Genomic DNA, 23,744 nt, shown 5'->3' with positions numbered 1-23,744 from the left:
TCCACGATGCCATGGACTCACGTTGCCAACAACACACTGTGCAGGCTGGTGGTGGCTTTGTAACAGTGTGGAATGTGTTTACATGGAATGGAGTGGGTCCTCTGGTGGAAACGGCTATGTTCGGCTACGTGGAGACCGTTTGCAGCCATTCACGGACGTCATCGTCCCAAACAACGTTGAGATTTTTATGGATGACAATGCGCCTCTTCATCGGGCTGCAGTCTTTCGCGATTGGTTTGAAGAACATTCTGAAGAATTCGAGCTAGTAATTTGGCCATCCAGATCGTCCGACGTAAACCCCATCGAACTTTTATGGGGCATAAGCAGTTCGTGCTCAAAATCTTGAGCTGGCAACGATTTCGGAGTTATGGACGACTATAGAGGCAGCTTGGCTGAATAATTCTGCCGGGAACTTGCAACGAACTGTTGAGTCCACACCATGTCGAGTTGCTGCACTGTGCTGGGCAAAAGCTGGTGCGACACGATATTAGGAGGTATTCCATGACTGTAGTGACCTAAGTGTACGCTGTCGCACCAGCTCCACAAGATCGTCACGTATGAGGGACCATTGGCCACGGTCATCTTTGATATGGACTCTTTGACGAACTTCAGAAAGTATCTCAGATCAGAGACGCGCCATTTATTTGCAGATGACCTTCGGACTGTTCAAATTTCACAGCTGTCGATGAATCCAGATCGGCATTGCGTTTTGTCCATTAAGAGTGTCTCAGATTGGAACTCATAGGCGGCTTCCATTTTCAGCCACTGTCACAGCACCTCTGCCAACAGACAAAACTTGTTCGGTCATCGTAAGATCGTTTCGTCATAGCTCTGTCGGGCATACACTACATTTTTGGCTAAGTATGTTTATTTTAAAAAAGAAATAAGGAAACTTACTTTGTGAAAGACCCACATATTCATTCGTGATCATGTAGCAATGAAATTATTCCCCCAATAGCGTCTCTAAAGACCACGTTATCAATGTATCGTTGAAGTCTAACCTTATCGTAACAAACTTTGGGGATGTGCGTTAAAGATGACAACATTCGTAGCCAAACATCATGGATTGTCGACGTTATCTATTTATCTGTAAACTGTACTGTAGTATCAGCTGCACTATCTGATCAAAAATAACCTGACATCAATCAGCGGACAGTAGTGTGGAGTGTGTCCATCCTTCGCATTTATGACGGCTTGAAATCTGCTTGGCACGCATTCAATGTGGTGTCTGAATCTCTGTGGAGGAATGACAACTCATTCTTCCTCAAGAGCCGAAACCAGGGGATGTAGTGTTGTTGGACGCTTAGGTCTAGAGCGAAGTCCACGTTCTATCTCAATGCGAAGGTGTACCATAGATTCAGGTCAGGATTCTGGAGAGACCAGTATATTTCAGGAATGTTGTTGTCCCCAAACTATTGCTTCACCGTTGCTGCTTTATAACAAGATGCATTCTCATGCTGATAGAACCATTCTGCATCTCGTCTATCGCACGCTATATATAACGATGTATAATTTGTTCATATCCTTCCGCGCTTAGAGTGTCCTTAAGCACAATATGAGGACCACAGCCTAGCCAGTTGAAACATCCCCCCATAGCGTAACACCACAACATCTACATTTCCGTTGGCACTGCAATGACGGGATGTAATGTTCTCCAAGAATTGGCAAACCCAAACCCTTCCATCGGATTATCACAGTGTATAGCTTCACTCCAGATTACTCGTTTCCAGTCATCCACTGTGCAGTAGGATTCGTCTTTACACCATCTCAAGCGTCACTTGGCGTTTACTACAAAAACGTCTCGTTTATGAGGAGCTGCTTGACCATTGTAGCTCACCGGACAGTCATTGTGCTAGTCTAACTGCTGATTGTACTTTGTTCTCGTGTGATTTCTTCCGCAGTTTTTTACAACCACCCTCCACAATTCTCGATGGTCCCCGTCCATCAGTGCACGAGGTATTAGTGGTCTTGGTTTTGCTGTGGTCCATCCTTTGCGTTTCCACTTCACAGTCGCATCAGCAATAGTCGACTTCCAATCACAGGTCCACGTTCGAAGTCACTGAGCTGTCCTTACCGATCAGTTCTGCCATTACCGCTTCTGTACTGACAGCACTATGCTCCCCGGTTCCTTTTCCACTGGCTTGTGTGCCTTTCGCGACATCTAGTGATCAGGTCCGCATTACATTGTGGTGTTCGGATACTTTTGATCAGATAGCGTATATGGGAGATGACAGACAATTGTTTGATAATTTCACGCAGATAGCCGGAGCTTAAAAATGTTGATGAGAGTGTAACTGTGGTTTGGCACGTTCTCTGTGCTCTTGAACTTTATTTGAAATATTGTATATACGATTTCTGTATAGCAATTTCACTGCACTTGACTGAAAATTATCTGCAAAAAATAGGTAGAAATGGAGTAAAGCGTGAAAGCAACTAGACGGATAATAGTGAATGAAATACGAGTGACTGCGACCTCCGCAGGTCTGTTAAACATAACTCCGCATCAGCTTCAGCTATGCCATAGCGAACAGCCAGTCCCAAGGCAAACGACATTGCCAACGGGTTCAGCTCCGTGATGTCACTACCCATTAGCTTGCGTTATGACGGAACGGTCGTGTACGCATAACGCACTCGGCAGCAGTGGAGACTTCTCTCAGACTCCCGAGTACCATACAACTCTCAAAGAATTCTTATTTGACTTCATTGGTGCGAACTTCTTTGATCGCTTAGCGATCTGTGTATCATTCTTCGCTCGTAATACATGTCACGTATTTATTCTAAGCGTTATTCTAAGCGTTATTTGCAGGTTCAATCCCGCGTCCGGCCATCCTGATTTAGCTGTTCCGTGATTTCCCTAAATCGCTGCAGGTAAATGCCGGGATGGTTCCTTTGAAAGGGGACGGCCGACCTCCTTCCCCGTCCATCCCTAAACCGATGAGACCGATGACCTCGCAGTTTGGTCTCTTCCCCCAAAAAAACAACAACCAACGTTATTTGTAGGCAATAATATCCATTACCTGATATTAATATTAAAATACCCAGGACCCAGCCACAGTGGTCAGAGTTGCGTGCTTCAACGATAAAGGTAGCTGTGCCGTTGCGTTGGTGAGACCACATCGGAGAGCTACCTGTGGAGAGCCGAAATTAATCGGTTACTGAAGAAGGGCAGCAGCATTTTAAGTTGTTGCAGATGAAAAACTCTGGGTTATTGTTATTGGCTGATATGCCCGTGTAATATCAGCCAAGACGGCATTGCAATGTTTGTACTGCGAACCGCTGAGATCAAGGGAAATCCAGTACCGTTATACACTGACAGAAAAAAATCGCAGAGTAATGCAGAATAATGAAATTTCGGGAATACATTTGTCTAGATGAGATATTTAAGTGATTAACATTGCGAGATCACAGATTTATGTAACCGAGATAAGCCATTGTTGTTGTTGTTGTTGTGGTCTTCACTCCTGAGACTGGTTTGATGCAGCTCTCCATGCTACTCTATCATGTGCAAGCTTCTTCATCTCCCAGTACCTACTGCTACCTACATCCTTCTGAATCTGCTTAATGTATTCATCTCTTGGTCTCCCTCTACGATTTTTACCCTCCACGCTGCCCTCCAATACTAAATTGGTGATCCCTTGATGCCTCGGAACATGTCCTACCAACCGATCCCTTCTTCTAATCAAATTGTGCCACAAAGTCCTCTTCTCCCCAATTCTATTCAATACCTTCTCATTAGTTATGTGATCTACCCATCTAATCTTCAGCATTCTTCTGTAACACCACATTTCGAAAGCTTCTATTCTCTTCTTGTCTAAACTATTTATCGTCCATGTTTCACTTTCATACATGGCTACACTCCATACAAATACTTTCAAACACGACTTCCTGACACTCAAATCTATACTCGATGTCAACAAATTACTCTTCTTCAGAAACTCTTTCCTTGCCATTGCCAGTCTACACTTTATATCCTCTCTACTTCGACCACCATCAGTTATTTTGCTCCCCAAATAGCAAAAGTCTTTTACTGCTTTAAGTGTCTCATTTCCTAATCTAATTCCATCACCCGACTTAATTCGACTACATTCCATTATCCTAGTTTTGCTTTTGTTGATGTTCATCTTATATCCTCCTTTCGAGACACTGTTCATTCCGTTCAAGTGCTCTTCCAAGTCCTTTGCTGTCTCTGATATAATTACAATGTCATCGGCGAACCTCAATGTTTTTATTTCTTCTCCGTGGATTTTAATACATCAAATGTGAAAAGATGGTACGTTAGTAACCGTTGTAACCGCCAGAATGTTGAATGCAAGCACTCAAACGTTCATGCATAGTGTCGCGCAGGAGCCGGATGTCGGTTTGTGGGATGGAATTCCATGGCTGCTGCACTTATTCGCTCGATACAGCGACGGTTAGTGCTGCTTGTGGATGGCGTTGTAGTTGTCGTCCGATAATGCCCCACACATGTGCTCGATTGGAGGCAGATCTGGTGATCGACAAGGCCAAGGCCACATGTTGACAGTCTCGCCGACAGCGGTATGTTGGCGAGCATTACAAACACCCCTTGGTATGCTGTTCATGATATGCGGTGCAACAGGTCAGATCACCAGACTGACGTACAAATGTGCAGGCAGGGTGCGTGGGATAACCACGAGTGTACTCTTGCTGTCATACGAAATAGCACCTCAGACCGTAACTGCAGGTATACATCCAGTGTAAATGATAATTAATTGAAACCCTCAGCTGCTGACTGGTGTTGTTGATATACCTCGATGGGGACAGCTGAAAATGTGTGCCCCGACCGGGACTCGAACCCAGGATCTCCTGCTTACATGGCAGACGCTCTATCCATCTGAGCCACCGAGGACACAGATGAATAGCGAGACTGCAGGAACTTATCCCTTGCACGCTTCCCGTGAGACCCACATTCCCAACTGTCCACAATCTACATACGTAATGCTCCTAACAGATTTTCGCCCATCCACTAATTACTCGCGCCCGCTAAAGTGATGATTCCCGTAAGGGTTCGGGCAACCTGTGCGCATTAGCACAAAGGTCAATGGCCTGAGACTGCTACGGTCGCAGGTTCGAATCCTGCCTCGGGCACGGATGTGTGTGATGTCCTTAGGTTAGTTAGGTTTAAGTAGTTCTAAGTTCTAGGGGACTGATGACCTTAGAAGTTAAGTCCCATAGTGCTCAGAGCCATTTTTTTGTCAATGGCCGGGTAGCCTTTAACTGTATATGAAGATAGTAACTGTTCCCGAAGGAACAGATACTGTCATGTAAGCAGGAGATCCCGGGTTTGAGTCTCGTCGGGGCACACATTTTCAGCTGTCCCCATCAAGGTATATCAACAACACCTGTCGGAAGCTGAGAGTTTCAATTAATTATCATTTATTCTAGAGAAGTTGCACGGTCATCAATGGTATCTGTTCCTTCGCGAACACTTACTATCTTCGTATATACATCCAGTGTGTCTAGCACGCACATAGATTGGTTGTAGGCCCTCAACTACCCTCCTTCTAAGCTGCACACGGCTATCACTAACACCGAGGCAGAACGATGTTTCATCAGAAAACACATCAGACCTCCACTCTGTCTCACTTGACACCGCTGAAATCGCAAATTGCCGTTGTTTGGGGACAGTGGAATGTACGCAATACGGCGTTTGCCTCGGAGCTGTCCTTGAAGTAACCGATTTGTAACAGTTTGTTGTGTTACGGTGGTGCCAATTGCTGCTCAGATTGCTGTTGCAGTGCGATGCGCCAGAGCCATACGCCAACACGATTGTCTTTCCTCTCGGTAATGCCAAGTGGCCGGCCATACGAAGGCCGGTCATCTTGCGACCGAACATTCTTGTGACCACTGCTCCTAGCAATCACGTACAGAGGCTACATTCCTGACAAATCTTTCTGCAGTATCGCAGAGGGAACATCGAGTTTTTCGTAGGCCTATTGTACTACCTCGTTAAAAGTCAGTGAGCAGTTGATAATGGCGCCTTGACTATTATCAACTTACCACGTCCAGTCTCCAAGGTAACTGACGCTCATGACTGTTACACTGTGTGTTTATAGCAAATTTTATTTGCATCCTCATAGTGGTGCTACTAGCGGCACTCTTGTGCAACTGCTGCGAAATTTGAATAAACATCATCCTTCAGTTGTAGAAACACGTTTACCAACTCTCGTTTATGTCGCACAATTCCTTCTTGGTGCAGCGATTTTTTTCCGTCCGTACGTTTCCTGCAGACATGCACCTCTTCTGTATAAGAGTATAGTCGAATTAAATCAGGTGATCCCGAGGGGAGTACATAAAGAAATTGGATACTAGCCGGCCGGGGTGGCCGAGCGGTTCTAGGCGCTACAGTCTGGAACCGCGCGACCGCTACGGTCGCAGGTTCGAATCTTGCCTCGGGCATGGATGTGTGTGATGTCCTTAGGTTAGTTAAGTTTAAGTAGTTGTAAGTTATAGGGGACCGATGACGTCAGAAGTTAAGTCCCATAGTGCTCAGAGCCATTTGAACCATTTTTTGGGGATACTAAAAGTAACGGATAAAGGTTGATATTCGGGCAGCAAAATAACTTACGATATAAACTGAAAATAGCAAGAAAAGCGTTTCATAAGTAAGATTAAATGTTGAGAAGTGTTTCTTGGAAGTGTTTATCTGGAATGTAGCCTTACATGTAAGTGAAGCGTGGATGATAAACTGCACAGAGCTGTTGACAAGTTATGCGACAGAATAGTGCTGGAGTTAGATGGGAGAACTAACACTGAATCGAAAAGGGAGAAAATAAATTAATGTCACATGTGGACTGAAAGAAGAGATCTGTTGCTGGGACATATCATGATACATCAGGAAATCATCAAATAGGTGATAGAGGAAAGTGTAAGGGGAAAAATTGTAGATAGAGACGAAGGTTTGACTACAGTAAGCAGATTCCAATGGATGTGGATAGTAGTAGTCGCGCAGAGATGAAGATAGTTGCATGCCAATGGCATACTGAACGAATCATGCCACAAATTTTACATAACAGTAACACCCTTACAATTGTGAACGGTTTGAATAATATCTGGATAGAACTGGGAAGGCGGATTTGCCGCATTGTGAGAGCGAAGAGCAAGAGGACATTAACCACATTGCGTTCGCAAGCCAATAACAAAAGTTTGCAACTGATATCCTGCTTCAACAGCTGCTGAATTAGGAATGCACGCTAGGCGTCACAGCTTCAAAATGCCTCTGTCTACTGCCTAGGTCAGGATCTACAAACTACCACCGAACATCCTTATTGCAGAGAGAGGGCAGATGAGACACGACCGGCACAGTCAATTATTAAAAATAGCATCTGTGTTGGCTTACATATAGGAAGTGCAGCATTAAGAACTGTAATGCGATAGTGCGTGTCGAGTATGCATATGTACGAGTTCATACTGAAAAGTAATGCCTCCAAGTGTCTACATATTTATTTCTCAACATAGTCACTCTGGTGACGAAAACATTTCTTCCAAGAGAGACCAGACTATTCATACCGGAACTCTACAGTGTTTGACTTGGTTGACGGAGCCACAACCTCACGTCTGCTTGCACCACAACATCACTACCAAAGTGAACACCAACAACATAACGTTGCAGGTTACTGACGTCGATGCAATCATACCCGTACACAACTTACATTCTTCTATGGATTTCCATTGCAGGCGGTTAGAAACTCGATTACAGGACGCTGTTTATCGCGCACCGACATAGTTACGCCTCACACCACCATGTTACACGCTACACTTTGAAGCCCTCACGGCAGAGGGTTGTAACTTGCCAGCGAAGCAGGCAAGTCGACTGAGTAATGTGAATGACACACAATACCCCAGCCGGTATAGAGAACAGAATAAAAAATTCGGAGGTATTACTTTTCAGCACGACCTTGTATATGACAAAGAGAACGATCACAAAGTGATAATTTTATGAATATATGTTTAAGCAATACCGGTAAATTTAACTCGTATACTGTGCGACGTGGTTGTATCATTGTCACATCAATGCCAAATAGCAAAGAATCTTTAAAATTTCTTCTAATGACGGTAACTAAGTGGAATCTGAAGAATCTCAGTTTTTTTGTCAGAGTAATTTCGAAACTAAATCGATAATGATTCGGAATTTTTATAATTTGATCACAATACTAAAATTAAAAACGGTTTTATTCTACCACACAGTAGAAGATGGTAATGTATGGAAAAATTAAAGGTTTAAAATTTCATTCTTCCAGCGCTCGATGACTCTATCAAAACATTCTTCGGGCAAAATACTGGCATTTGATCTTGTGCTCCGAAAATTTCGGTTGAGTCTTGACGGCAAAAATATGTTACTGGTCAAAATGGACCATTAGAACTGATCATAGCAGCATACACACTGAAGCGCCAAAGAAACTGGTAGAGGCATGCGTATTCAAATACAGAGATATATAAACAGGCAGAATATGGCCTGCGATCGGCAAGCCTATGTAAAACAACAAGTGTCTGGCGCAGTTCTTAGATCGGTTTCTGCTGCTAAAATGGCAGATTATCAAGATTTAAGTGAATTTGAAAGTGGCGTTGTAGTAGGCGCACGAGCGGGGGGACACAGTGTCTGCGAGGTAGCGCCGAAGTGTGGATTTTCCCGTACGACCATTTCACGAGTGTACCGTGAATATCAGAAATCCGGTAAAACATCAAATCTCCGATATCGCTGAGGCTGCAAGAAGATCCTGCAAGGACTGGATCAACGACGACTGAAGAGAATCGTTCAACGCGACAAAAATGCAACTCTTCCGAAAATTGCTGCAAATTTCAGTGCTGGGCCATCAATTAATGTCAGCGTGCGAACCATTCAACGAAACATCAGCGATATGTGCTTTCGGAGCCGCAGGTCCACTCACGTACCCTTGATGACTGCATGACACAAAGCTTTACGCCTCGCCTGGGCCTGTCAACACCGACATTGGACTGTTGATGACTGGAAACATGTTGCTTAGTCGAATGAGTCTCGTTTCAAACTGTATCGAGCTAATGGACGTGTACGGGTAGGGAGACAACCTCATGAATCCATGTCAGCAGGGGAATGTTCAAGCTGGTGGAGGTTCTGTAATGGTGTGGGACGAGTACAGGTGGAGTGATATAGGACCCCTGATACGTCTAGATGCGACTCTGACAAGTCACGCCGGCCGCGGTGGTCTAGCGGTTCTGGCGCTGCAGTCCGGAACCGCGGGACTGCTACGGTCGCAGGTTCGAATCCTGCCTCGGGCATGGGTGTGTGTGATGTCCTTAGGTTAGTTAGGTTTAAGTAGTTCTAAGTTCTAGGGGACTTATGACCTAAGATGTTGAGTCCCATAGTGCTCAGAGCCATTTTTTTGACAAGTCACACGTACGTAAGTATCCTGTCTGATCACCAGCATCCATTCATGTCCATTGTGCATTCCGACGGACTTGGGCAATTCCAACAGGACAATACGATACCCCACACGTCCAGAATTGCTACAGAGTGGCTCCAGGAACACTCTTCTGAGTTTAAACACTTCCGCTGGCCACCAAACTCCCCAAACATGAACATTATTGAGCATATCTGGGATGCCATGCAACGTGCTATTCAGAAGAGATCTCCATCTCCTCGTACTCGTTCATGGACTGTGTGGCTGGTCCCGGAGGAGGCTCGAGTCCTCCCTCGGGCATGGGTGTGTGTGTTTGTCCTTAGGATAATTTAGGTTAAGTAGTGTGTAAGCTTAGGTACTGATGACCCTAGCAGTTAAGTCCCATAAGATTTCATACACATTTGAACTTTTTTTTTTATCTGTACGTGTACGATGTTGCTGACATTCGAGATTTTCTTTTGCTTGCTTCACTTGTCAAACAGCGTAGTATTTTTTTCTTTTCTTCCACTCCCCCCTCCACATGTACCAAGTACGAAATGCGTTCAAAAAGTAACAGGAATTACGTAATTTCACGTATTTCATTAGTCCAACTAGCTATATTTTTTGTTTTTGTGTTCTTAAACATGTCTGAGAAAGATATGTACAGCGTTTAGCCATATTGAATATTTTGTGTTATCAACTGTCAACATTTATTTTCGTAGTAACTGCGATTATTTATGTTGTTAAAAAACGGAGCAGAAAATTTGAACTAAATTTTGCCGTCACAACGGAGTAAAGACAGCAAAATTGTGTTAAATAATGTTTTGGATGAGTTTTTTATGAGTAACACAAAAGTTTACGCGTAGAATTAGCGTTCCGAAGAAGGCCGTGAAGATATTGAAGCCTAGTAGATTATCAACCAATGAAATTATGGGAAAAGGGAAAGAAATGATTACGCTCGATCGCCGGAACCCAGTCAGAGATATCGCTAATGATACTGGCGTATCAGTCGGCTCATTACATGATTTTTTGTCGGATGTTTTTGGTATGGAACGTGTGACAGCACAGTTCGTTCCAAAACTGCTGAACTCCGAACAAAGTGGAGAAAGTAAGCTGCTCAGGAGTCGCTGAATGAAGTCAACAACGACGCCGACCTCGTGAAACGTGTCGTAGCCAAGTTATGAAACGGCTGTAATGTCGAAACTAAAGCTCAATCATAGCAGTTGAAGCTTTCTGGATCGCCAGTACCGATAAAAGGTTGCCCAGGGTTAAAGCTGCATGCCTAAACTTCTGCTACATAAAAATAACTCATCATTTAGTCCCTTTGAACATTATACATAACACAGTTAAACAAAATAATTTCAAGCTGCAATGTATGTATTTATTATTTAGTATTTCTTCGTTTCTGTTAATACTGGTAATGTAAGAACCCCGTATTTTATAATTTCCTAAAAACCATGTTGTGTGCTTCTTTAAATGTGTGCTATGCTAAAAAATTCAGTCAGTCTTGTTTGTTCATTCACTGAGCTACGTTACAAGATTCACAAGAGGACCGTCATCACCAATTTCGTCAATATTTATGGTGTATGCAGGTTCAAATGGCTCTGAGCACTATGGGACTTAACATCTGAGGTCATCAGTCCCCTGGAACTTAGAACTACCTAACTAACCTAAGGACATCACACACATCCATGCCCGAGGTAGGATTCGAACCTGCGACCGTAGCGGTCGCGCGGTTCCAGACTGTAGCGCCTAGAACCGCTCGGTCACCCTGGCCGGCGTGTATGCAGGGCTAGACCGGAAATGAAAGTGACACAAATCGGAACTGCAAATGGCCAAATGCTTACAAAAAATAGCAGTTTTGTTCCGCAAAGCATTAGCCATTTATGTTTGCGTTGATTTTTCGCAGCGACTGGCGCAGCTTTTTGGTCAGATCGTTAACCTGCCGACAAATGTACACATCGTATGGTTGCATTAGCGGGTATTGGGGCAATCACTTTAACACAGGACGATGGCAACCCTCCTTCATCCTGAAAAATCCCCTGTTATAATTGTGGATTTTTCGTCTGTTAGAAGAGATTTGCTCTTCTGCACATAGGGCTTCATCAGATCACTCGAAAATTTTTTGTGTAAGTGTCAATTTTACATGATCTCCAATAAGCGAAGAAAATTGGCTTTATAGCATCACTGACGTATTTTGTAGTCAAAGACGCCAAAGATATCAGACAGATACCTTCGTGTATAATTTTTCTTTGGTTTGGCAATGTTTTCGATCTCTATGTTTCTTCCGCCCGTTACTGTTATACTGCAAACATAAAAATAAACTGAAGAGCCAAAGAAATTGGTACACCTGCCTAATATCGTGTAGGGCCCCCGCGAGCACGCAGAAGTGCCACAACACGACGTGGCATGGACTTGACTAGTGTCTGTAGTAGTGCTGGAGGGAATCGACACCATGAATCCTGCAGGGCTGTCCATAAATCGAGTGGTCCAACTAAAACATTCATATTTCTTTACGTACTACACGTATATGTAATAAAAAATTGGGGTTCCTACTTTAAAAAAACGCAGTTGATATCCGTTTGACCTATGGCAGCGCCATCTAACGGGCCAACTATAGCGCCATCTGGTTTCCCCTTTCAAGCTAGACAAGTTTCGTTCTTTGTAGTTTTTTTCATTTGACGCTTATTTCGTGAAACATTTGGCCCGGTCACGATCAATGGACCACCCTGTATATCCGATATGGCTAATACTATATAAATTCTCTTCAGAAATATTTATCAACAGAACAACAAAAAAATAGAGCGAAATGGACGGAGAAAACACCCGAGATTACAAAATTATCGTTACATTTTGAACACGCCTCTCATCTACTAGATACGGAACAGGGAGAGAAAAAAAGGGGGAAAAAAACGTAGTTTTCATATAAGGAATAGGATTATACAGAGTGGAGCTATTCAGTTTTGCTACGTTTCATTCCCGTAGGTGAGACTCACCTCTACACGTCTTGGTACGTGCTGTCACGAAGGGAGAAGGTAAGGCTGTAGGCCCGTGTCCGCCTCGTGGCTGGTCTGGTGAAGGCTCCACCACTGTGCGCGTCACCCTCTGAGCCGGCGTGTGCGTCACAGGGGGCTTCATGACGTGGCACACCTCGCCCAACTGCCTAAGACGGGTTGACGAGTGGACTCAACGACAGGATACACACTTCCATTGTCACTGTTGTGTTTGAACTAACGGGAGAGTTTGTAGTATCTCGACGTCGGCTTTGCATCAAGTGACGATAATGACGAGATTGTCGGTGACTCAAAACAAACACACACACATACTTGCACCATTATTTACCAGTTGTACATCTGATGCAATCTGACTGAATAACAATATTCCACTAAGCTAGTGGTGCACGTGTTAATAAATTTATAAACATCACAGATACTCTCAAGCTTTCATTTGCTTTCCTACGCACATATGCACCGACATATACAGGGTGAGTCACCTAACGTTACCGCTGGATATATTTCGTAAACCACATCAAATACTGACGAACCGATTCCACAGACCGAACGTGAGGAGAGGGACTAGTGTAATTGGTTAATACAAACCATACAAAAATGCACGGAAGTATGTTTTTTAACACAAACCTACGTTTTTTTTTAAATGGAACCACGTTAGTTTTGTTAGCACATCTGAACATATAAACAAATACGTAATCAGTGCCGTTTGTTGCATTGTAGAATGTTAATTATATCCGGAGATATTGTAACCTAAAGTTGACACTTGAAACCTCCGACGTTCAGTTGCGTGTTGTAACAAACACGGACCACGGTCGGCGAGCAGCATCTGCAGGGACAAGTTTACGACGACGACCGTGTTTACGAGTGTGGCTGTAGTGCACTGTTGTGGTTTGGTCTAGCTGTCGCAGTGTCCGCATGTAGCGCTTGCTGCTATTGTTATTCTGCATTCGTCTCCGAAACAGACCAACTGTAGTACACCGTGTTACCAGACGTCTGTGATACTGTAGTGTTGTAGGAACTGTGACCATGGTGTATTCGAACTCTGAAAAGGCGGAGATGATACTCATCTATGGCGTCGACGAAATGCAGCTGAAGCCTGCAGGGTGTATGCAGAACGGTACCCGGACAGAGAGCATCCAACGTGCCGTACATTGCAAAACATCTACCGCCAACTGTATGAAACAGGTATGGTCGTAGCACGCAAACGGGTCCGTAACAGGCCCGTCACAGGAGAAGCGGGTGCAGTTGGTGTGTTAGCTGCTGTTGCCATGAACCCACAGATGAGTACACGGGACATTACGAGAGCCGGTGGACTGAGTCAAAATAGTGTCATGCGCATACTGCATCGTCACCGCTTTCACCCGTTTCATGTGTCGCTACATCAGCAATTACATGGTGATGTCTTTAATCATCAGGTGCAATTCTGTCAATGGGCATTAACAGAGAATGCGTTGCAGTTCTACCTGTTTACCGATAAATCGGGTTTCACAAACCACGGGGCAATGAATCTACGGAACATGCATTACTGGTCCGTGGACAACCCTCGCTGGCTCAGACAGGTAGAGCGACAGCGACCGTGGACTGTAAATGTATGGTGCGGAATCATTGGCGACCACCTCATTGGACCTCACTTCATTGCAGGGGCCCAAACAGCTGCAACATACATCGTCTTTCTACAGAATGATCTGCCAACGTTGCTCGAAAATGTCCCACTGGAAACGCGTCGACGTATGTGGTATCAGCATGATGGTGCACCTGCACATTCCGCAACTAACACTAGGCTGACCCTTGACAGGATGTTCGACGGGCGTTCCATGGGACGTGGAGGACGCGTAAATTGGCCAGCCCGTTCTCCTGATCTTACGCCTCTGGACTTCTTTCTGTGGGGTAAGTTAAAGGAGAATGTGTACCGTGATGTGCCTACAACCCCAGCGGGTATGAAACAACGTATTGTGGCAGCCTGCGGCGACATTACACCAGCTGTACTGCGGCGTGTACGACATTCATTACGCCAGAGATTGTAATTGTGTGCAGCAAACGATGGCCACCACATTGAACATCTATTGGCCTGACATGCTGGGACACACTCTATTCCACTCCGTAATTAAAACGGAAACCACGTGTGTACGTGTGCCTCACCCCTCATGGTAATGTACAGTCGTGGACAAAACGAGCGAGACCCCTCGCCTTTTCGTTATGCTGATCCGCACGGCTTTAAAGTATGCTACACAGCATAACAGGCAAGGCGACGAAGTGCTACCAACATACTATGCACTTGCGTGAAATTGACAAACTATCTGAACTTTTTTAGGCTGTTTTCAATAATTTTTAAGACTATATTAATGCTGATTAGTGTGTTAAATTCAACACGTAAATATAAGACAGAACTGAAAGAACAAACGCTAATTGGTATGAACTGTACCAATAAAAATGAATTTCAACTTATCGAGATAACATAACTGTTTTAGTAAGACAAAGAACGCCGGATCGTTACGTATTAGCAAAATATTATCCGCTTTCGGCCGCGAAACGGTCTGTGTCAACGTTCAGACCAGTCATACTGGATTACCGTTGCTGACCTACCATGAAAGTGTGCAAATTTAACAATGCGTGAAGATTCATAACGAAATTCAGTTGGGGCCGCGAGAATTTCTTAAAATTGCTTTACTGATATTCTACCTGCCTCCATCGAGATTAGAACCGAAAACAAACCAGACCTTCCTTTCACTACGCTAGCAGACAACCCATGCAAACCTCTATTATTACCCCAGACATGAATAAGCCACCAATTTCGCAATGAAAATGGCATATTGATCTGCAGTTTCTGTTGCATAGAGCTTTCTGGACTCAAAAACATGAATTTTCTTCCTTTATGTCACCGCTTATGTGACAACCATTCGGGATGTTTATCGAAATAGCAAAATACTGTTATTAGAGAGTAAATTTAGTAGGATATTGCTGCACCACCCCAGGAAATAAACGGCTCCACAGCTGCCAAACGTATTCTACACAGTTTCGAATTCTCCACTAGACTCGCCACAGCCGCAAAACGTTCATTAGCCTCAGTGTTTCTTAAGCTAGCTAGCAATGGGAATCTTGGCACTTCTAAAACGCGGTAGCATTAATACTGGGATGTGAACTACCACGTGTATAGGCAAATGGATTCTATTTGCATTCCTGTAAACGTGATTTGGATCGAAAGCGTAGCTACGATTAATATGCTGATGTATCAACTGCAACTAGAACATTTCGAATAAAGAGTAGGGGGTGTTATTTATGCAGCCCTCATCTTCAGTATCTGTCGTAGCTGTTTTCGTTGTTAGGATTTCGTCACCTAAACCGGTAAAAACGGAACCCTACAAGTCTCACTTTCTTGACCGTCTATCGGCCTACCCAAACTTTAAAACCCGTTTACCTCCAGAACGGGTAGACATAATAAGCGGAAATGTATCGCATTTCTTGTGGTAACCGGTCCCTTGGTGGTGTAAAAAAGTGAGCTTCTATGTCAACGCAATCTAAAGATACGGCCGTTTATGAAAAAAAAATTTACGTGAAAGGTCAAAAAATGGCTCCAAGAACTATGCGACCAAACTGCTTACGTCATCAGTCCCTAGCCCTATAACTACTTAAACCAACCTAACTTAACACACATCCACGCCCGGGGAAGGATTCGAACTGACGGCGCAAGCAGACGTGCGATCCGCGATATGACGCCGTTGAAAGCACGGCTAACCCGCGCCGGAAAGCTGTTAATATCATCTGATGTTGCTAACAAGTTATTTACTTCTGGTGAATGATTTTCTGCGCAGTTCATTTAAGATAGAATAACTAAAATATATTTGATGTTACGGAAGACGAAGGGTGCCTAATTCATTTCCCTCTCTTTACTTATTATGTTACATTCGCAATCTGAGCATACGTATTATCCATAACCACACTTTAGCGCCACACAGATACGTGAATGAAACACATTGGAGTACAGTTTTAGACATAAAAACTGACCGCTGGCCGCCTGCCACAGAGACTAAGTCCGAGTCTATTCACTTAACATAGCCAATAAAACTGACCGGCCATCTGCACAATATGGCAACACTGTAAGATGCGGAAGCGTTAGGAGGAAGTGTTGTCTACTTCCGAGATGTTCTCGGATTGTGTGAGCCCGTGGTCTAGTGCTAGCCGGCACGGTAGCTCAGCGTGTTCGGTCAGAGAGCCGGTTGGCCTCTGTAATAAAAAAACTGAGTGGAAGGATCAACCACCGAACTTGAACAGGATGTCCTGCGACGTCCGCAATGACCAAACACAACGATCGATAATGAACAATAAAAAAAAAAGAAAAGAAAAAATGGTAATCGTCATGCATTCTAAGCTTATGGTCTCCTGTTCGTGTCCAACAATTTTTTTTTTCCAAATTTCGGTCTAAAGTTATGATTCTGATTGAGCATCTAAGATAATTCGCTTAACATTCTACCCACCAGCAATGACAAGTATTCCAGAAACAACTCCGCAGGACAGCTCGTGGCTGCGCCGCGATCATAACAGCTTACGCTCGAGCGTTTCCTCACAATGCAGCGGCTACCGGCCACCGGCCACCGGCCAGACGCCACCCGCCGCCTGGAATCCGGCGCCGCCCATGTGAACGCGGCGCCGCGTTGTCAGTGTATGTATCAACCGTCATTTTCGAATTTGAAGTTCTAGTTATCATCTTGCAGTTAAGCACTGGATTTTGCATACTTGAAAATCATGAACTACAGTTAAGCATTGTAAAATTGAGTCGCAAGTGGAAAAAGGTGTAACACCTGAAACACAACGTTTATTTTTGGTATAACAGAGGGGTGAACGCAGAGGCGGCAGCTAGAAAGATTTGAACTATGTTTAGAGCGAGTGCTTTTGGTAAAAATTCGCCAGAAAAAGATATTCGTGTTTCAACAAAGATCGTTCTGGCATGAATGATTTTCCACATTAAGGAAGTCTCGACTACTGATATATGTGATAGATTACCATTTAACCATCATGCGACATTTGCATTCAACAGGCAAAGTTCAGAAGTCTGGTGTAGGAGTACTGCATGCTCTAATTCGAAACAACAAAAATCAACGGAGTGACTATTATTGAACGTCATCAGGTCACTCATCGAGCATTCCTTTCGGTCGGAGTGTAAGAAAATCGAGAAACAAAACTACATCACCTGTGCTACTGTATGATAACGCACTATGTTGATTTGAGAAACAAAACAATCCAGGAGATTGATAGAAAAGTCGTCTGTCAGGCACTTGTATTGATAGGGAAGTCCTCTCTCAAGCACTTGTCCCTCTCGTCATATATTTGTAAAATTTTACCTTTCCCGCTCTTGATCGATCAACCGTCAAGGCAATTCATTTCTAGACGGAAATACTCTTAAAACTACTCTGGTTTAATGACATCGTTAGAACCAGTAGGTTTCTACAGGCGTAGAATTTGTAAACAACTTTAGCATTGTCAGATCGTTTTAGATATCGTGAAAGAAAATTCTGCTGCTGATTAATTTCTCTTTGATAATTACTGTTGCGTTTAGTAAACTAATGGAAAATGCAATTAAAATATTCACTGTACTAATACAAATTAAATTCAGCTTCCTACAGAAACATCACGACGGCAGTCTATCTTAATAAATCATTAAGTGTCTGTGAGACGATTGAACCTATTTTAACACGAATTAGTAGGATATTACCAACTTTTGACTTCGAAAAGATCTGTATTTATTTCATTTCCTGTACCATTCGCAAGTATTATGAAAATGTGACATTTCATAGGTAAAATTATGTATTCACAACAACAAAAAATATGTCGGTAGAAAACAAAAGTGGCATTATGAATTTGGCAGTACCGTAAGGTTTTCGCTCTGACACTAAGAGTTACTGAAAGTAGCAAGACGAATTTTGCTCGAGCGTTGTCTTACGATTCCCTTATTGAGTTTTTATCAGCCTGCTTGTAGCTGTGCTACAAAAGAATTAAAAATCTGGCTTTCAGCGAGTCGCGAATGGCGAACGAAAGCAGCTTGCACCTGTTAGCTAAGCATGTTACCTGGGAACTGGTTTTTTCCTAAATTGGGAAGACGTCCTTTTGTCGTTGAATTGTTGGCAAATGTCAGTCAGACGTGTGGCGTTGGTCTAAGTGTTACGGTGTGTTGAATTTGTGCCAATGATTTTTCTACAGGTTTCTTCTGTCCCAAATAGAGAGTTGAAGTATCCCACTAGTATTTTCACGTCATCCTGGTGAAATTTGCTCATAGTATTTTCGAGTGTGTTCCAAAATTTTTCGACATTTTCGGAGTTTTTCTTATTTTCGATGTTGGTGGGGACACGTGCATTGATGAGTGTATATTTTTTACTGTGGCTCTGAATGAGCATAGTCATAAGTCGCTTGTTGATGGGCCGGCCACGGTGGCCGAGCGGTTCTAGGCGCTTCAGTTCGGAACCGCGCGACTGCTACGGTCGATGGTTCGAATCCAGCCTCGGGCATGGAAGTGTGTGATGTCCTTAGGTTAAGTTAGGTTTAATTAGTTCTAAGTTCCAGGGGACTGATGACTTCTGGTGTTAAGTCCCATAGTGCTCAGAGTCATTTGAACCTTTTCATTGTTGATGGGTGTGATTTCTTTGACAGAGTTGATGATAGATCTGTGTTCGAGAAATGCAATGCCGAAGATTGGTACGCCTTTCGCTACCTTTTGTTGTATTTTGCTTTTGAAGACGCAATGGTTTCCCTAATGCAAGGTTTCATTGTCAGTTAGTCGTGGTTCTTGAAGAGCAAGGATGAGAATTTTTTGTCGGTGGATTTCTTTTGTGAGATTATTTAGTTTTCGTGTTTGGATCATTGTATCGATGTTTACTTTTAAATGTATGTTTCTTCCTTGTAGGGAAATTTACCAGAGATCTTCGATATTCTCTGCCGTGCTAACCTGGACTCCCCAGAATCCGAAAATCCGCCTGTCGACAGCCGGGTTGTGTACCACCTGGGGTAAAGTTGACTTTGCTTGCATAGTTCATGTTTGCTTGTGTTTCATTGGTTTGGCTTGGGTGATACGAGGACCGGACAGGACCAGAGAGTGTTGAAGCCTTTGAAAGCAAATATTTTCAGCCAAGCTCATAGAGCTAAGAGACGGTGACCAGAGTAGCGGTGAATTTCACTCAGACGTGTCTGGATTTTGGGTTCAACGGATTTGGTGGCCGTTCAGGATTGTGTTAGTATTTGGTTCACCCCTAGTATTTGATTTCCTCGGTACCACCCATATGGGGGAGTGTTTCCCCTATCCGCCACACGCGATTATTATTATTATTATTATTGTCATTATGTCATCAGCAAATCCGATATGGTGTATCTTCCCACCACTGAAATAGATGTGTATTGTTCGATTCAGTATTTCCATCACATAAATGTGGGTTATAATTACGTTACATTGCGGCTAGAAGACATATTTCTCACTTTTTCTTAGCCACTTGCTACCTGTTACTCCATCATAGGAATTTATGTGCGCAGCATTGTTGCAATACAGAAGTTCAAATTATCCGATTTCTGTAATTTCGTTTCGATACCAGATAGTTCTAATCGGATTCAGCTAGGCAGTCTTAATGTGGATATCTGACTACGACTCTCATCATGTGATAGACTGGGCAAGTCACATTCTTAATCGGACTGTTGAATATAGAATACTTATCTCTGACAGGGCCTGAATTCTTAAACACTGTGGAAAATAATAATCCAATGTGCTTATTACAAATACGTTATTTAAATATAAATACATGGACTAACGAGATAATAGTTTATTTACAGGAGCAGATCCCCATCCATCATAGCAGAGCAGTGCGTGATTGGTTTCAGGCCCAAGAGAGGATAAAGCTGTTGCCGTTTGTTCCACGATCACTAAACATCAACCAGATAGAGAATATGTGGGCAGAGGTAACAAGGCCATTGCCACGTGGATCTACAAAAGCAAGCGACCTTTGGACAAATATAGAAAACATATGTTGGGAAGTAAACCATCACGCTACACTGTCGACGACTTAATGAAATCAATTCCCAAAGCCTTCCAGAAATCTTACGTAATGATCGAGGGTGGGTTGGTTACTAAAAGTATAAAAAAATGTTCAAATGTGTGTGAAGTCTTATGGGACTCAACTGCTAAGGTCATCAGTACCTAAGCTTACACACTACTTAACCTAAATTATCCTAAGGACAAACACACACACTCATGCCCGAGGGAGGACTCGAACCTCCGCCGGGATCAGCCACGCAGCCCATGACTGCAGCGCCCAAGACCGCTCGGCTAATCCCGCGCGGCTACTTAAAGTATTCTCGTCCACAAAACCCATGTGGACAATTATCTGATAATCGGTCAAGATTTGCTTTGTGGCAGCTCTTTAGCATACAAGACCATTTACTTTCAGGCTCCTCCTTACAATTCTTGCAGTGCAAGGTAATTGAAAAAACTCATCCACTCGACGCCAACTGAGGAACTGACTGGTGCATGCGTTGTTCAACACACAGTAGTTGTCAGCCTCACTAGAATCAACGACTGTGTGTGTGTGTGTGTATGTGTGTGTGTGTGTGTGTGTGTGTGTGTGTGTGTGTGTGTTTTCGTGTTCATGCACAATCTGAATCAATACTATTAACATTAGAGAGACAACCAACAATAAATAATTCATCAAATATGACTGTAAAGTATTTTAATGCAATGGGAAGTTACTAACTGAATTTTCACCCAACCCACGTCCTGCATATTACGTTAAGTAAGATGTATTAACTCCATAGTATCGTTAGCAGAGACAGTGCGCTCTTGTTGTCGCGGCTCGCGACAAGCGCAGCGATCAGCAGTGCCCAATGCCGCCGCGATTTGTTTATGTTGGCTGAGCGTGGACACTGCAGCAGACGCTTCGCCATAAACAGAAAGAAATCACCTTGTCTCTGACCGCAGTGAGCGGATATCACTGCCTGCGTGTTCTTATAGTAACCAATGTGAGACTCTACTCACAGGAGCCATGGAGCAATTGCAATGGGTATCATGTCATTAGTCATCAGAATATTAACCAGTGATGAAATGTCCACTCTATATGAATCCCAAGAAAATAGGAACCTTCTCACAAAGGAATGTGAGGTGATATCAAAATTTATCCAACATACAAAAACTAACTGCAGGGCTTTCATGTATGCAGTAGTAGCACACAAGGAAATATTATGTCTTGGAAGCGTATATTTCATTTCTTCTTCTCATTTTAACGCCCTTGTTTTAGTATGAAGTGGGAAAATAAACACGAAAAACTCTAGTTCATGAGAAGCATATAAGTCATTTCCTCTTCTCATATCATAACTTTTGTTTTAGTATGAGGTAAAAAAATAAACAGTTTAGGGTTCTGAAACATAATACGACACCAGATTCTTATCGTAGGCGCTATCGGAAACGCAAAAAGCAGGGAGCTGTCCATTGTTTTGTCCAAAAGTCTGTTTCCTTTCATGCATTACTCACGTTAGTAGATTCTTATTTAAGGACTTGTGGGCATCAAGTTCTTCAGCCGAACAAGCCTTATGTTATTGTGCTAATTACGGTATGGAAAAAATGCAACAAAGACGAGTTCCCCTGGAGCACATGTCTGTATTCAGCAATGACCGCCAGCTGCCACAACACTTCACAGAATCCTTGCGGCGGGCAACACAACTGTGCGTGCACTTCAGACTTCATTCAGTAAGACGTCAGGAGATGGATGGAAACGTCAAATTAACGTTTCTTTCCGAGTCGTATTCAACCCAGAATGAGGTGTTATTAAGGTAGTTGAACGTTCTAGCAATTACACTTATATAATTCCAATATGAGTATTCAGATAGCCAAAAGAACCCGTTAGTGCGAAACCATCTGGAACTGCATTAACATCAAACTGCAAGAACTTGAGACAATACGTGGACTCTTCTCTTCGCTAGGTGACCTATTACTGATGTTTAGGATTCTCACCTGCCTAGGCGTAATGGAAACGGAACTTCAGAGGCGCTTTCCGCTATTCTTGACAAACATGAGAAACTTGTAATCACTGCGAGTTACAACTGCATGATGATAATGGTTCAGGTTGTCAGTAGTTGTGGTGGTACTATGCTGTCAAACTGCTTACAGCAACGTTAATGGTGGCGCACATAATTTAGCGCCGACTACCTACCTAAGTAAAGATAGTGTTGTGGCGTCGTCGCTTGTCTTTATTTGGCCTCAGCTTGAGTAATCCGATTTAACGAACATAGTACTACATTCGCGGGCTGCTAATGATACAGTATGACTACAGAGATCATCGTGCGGGTATTACATTAATTCTGCAATGAATTGCTTAAAAAATGTTACCCTCAGCTATGCAGCTGGAATGACTCATTACACAGGTACTCTATGTTGCACTTGGTTAAGTGATCAGTTCGCTGCAATCCTGCTTCTTCTGTTTGTAAATGCTTGAATACGTAAAAAATGGTTCAAATGGTTCTGAGTGCTATGGGACTTAACATCTGAGGTGGTCAGTCCGCTAGAACTTAGAACTACTTAAACCTAAGTAACCTAAGAACATCAGACACATCCATGTCGGAGACTGGAGTCGAACCTGAGACCGTAGCTCTCGCGCGGTTCCAGACTGTAGCGCCTAGAACCACTCGGCCACCCTGGCCGGCATACTTGTATACTGACCATTCGTTATTTGACTAAACATGAACTACAATCTAATTCGCATGTATATGGCGGAGTCCCGTTATTTTGATGGCAAGACTAATGTAACAAAATAACCTCTATTGCCTCAAAAAACAATTGCATCTTAAATATCGAAGGACCGACGTCCGCACTGTCACAGCGCGTTGAAATACAGCAACGACAGCAGATGAAAATTTGTGACTGAGTTTTGAACCTAGACCTGCTGCTTACTAGACAGACGTTCTGACCACTGCACTATTACTTTTTTTTAAAGTTTGAGAAGAATTTCAGCACCAGGTAGGCGGAGGCAAAGAGGGCAGGGGTCGAAAATCCGAGGCCTGGCCACAGTGCCTCCCCCATACCTGTCACTGAGCAGATGCATTATTCACATGTATTCCATGTTTGCACTCATATATTCCTTTAAATTGTTGAATAAAATTGAAGTAGTAATTAAGGTAAAATAAATTACAGATTGTCGCCTCCAATCGCGTGCGATCCTTGTGGAACATAACTTATAACAGTGAACAGGGTGACGGAAAAATAAATAACAAACATTCATTCAGAAATATATTCACAATTTAAGTTATTATGCACTGGATGCATATGAAGTCTGTAAGGAAGCCATATATTTTTCAACAAATGGAAGAAGTTTCGGAGCCGGAGGGGGTTTGCCAAATT

At 43.3% G+C, this 23,744-nt stretch overlaps 1 protein-coding gene and 1 non-coding gene across 2 annotated transcripts in view; both read right to left on the bottom strand.

Moving 5' to 3' along the window:
* Window positions 1–23,744, bottom strand: part of LOC126101457 (probable G-protein coupled receptor Mth-like 4) — a 317,300-nt gene that overhangs the window by 219,931 nt on the left and 73,625 nt on the right. The gene's annotated exons all lie outside the window — the stretch shown is intronic.
* Window positions 4,794–4,867, bottom strand: Trnat-ugu (transfer RNA threonine (anticodon UGU)). The gene has a single exon. It is a non-coding gene; the product is annotated as a tRNA-Thr (tRNA).

This window comes from Schistocerca cancellata, chromosome 9, assembly GCF_023864275.1.
Source record: "Schistocerca cancellata isolate TAMUIC-IGC-003103 chromosome 9, iqSchCanc2.1, whole genome shotgun sequence".
Taxonomy (NCBI): domain Eukaryota; kingdom Metazoa; phylum Arthropoda; class Insecta; order Orthoptera; family Acrididae; genus Schistocerca; species Schistocerca cancellata.
Note: the sequence above shows the minus strand (reverse complement) of the source record. Positions and strands in the feature narration are given on the sequence as shown.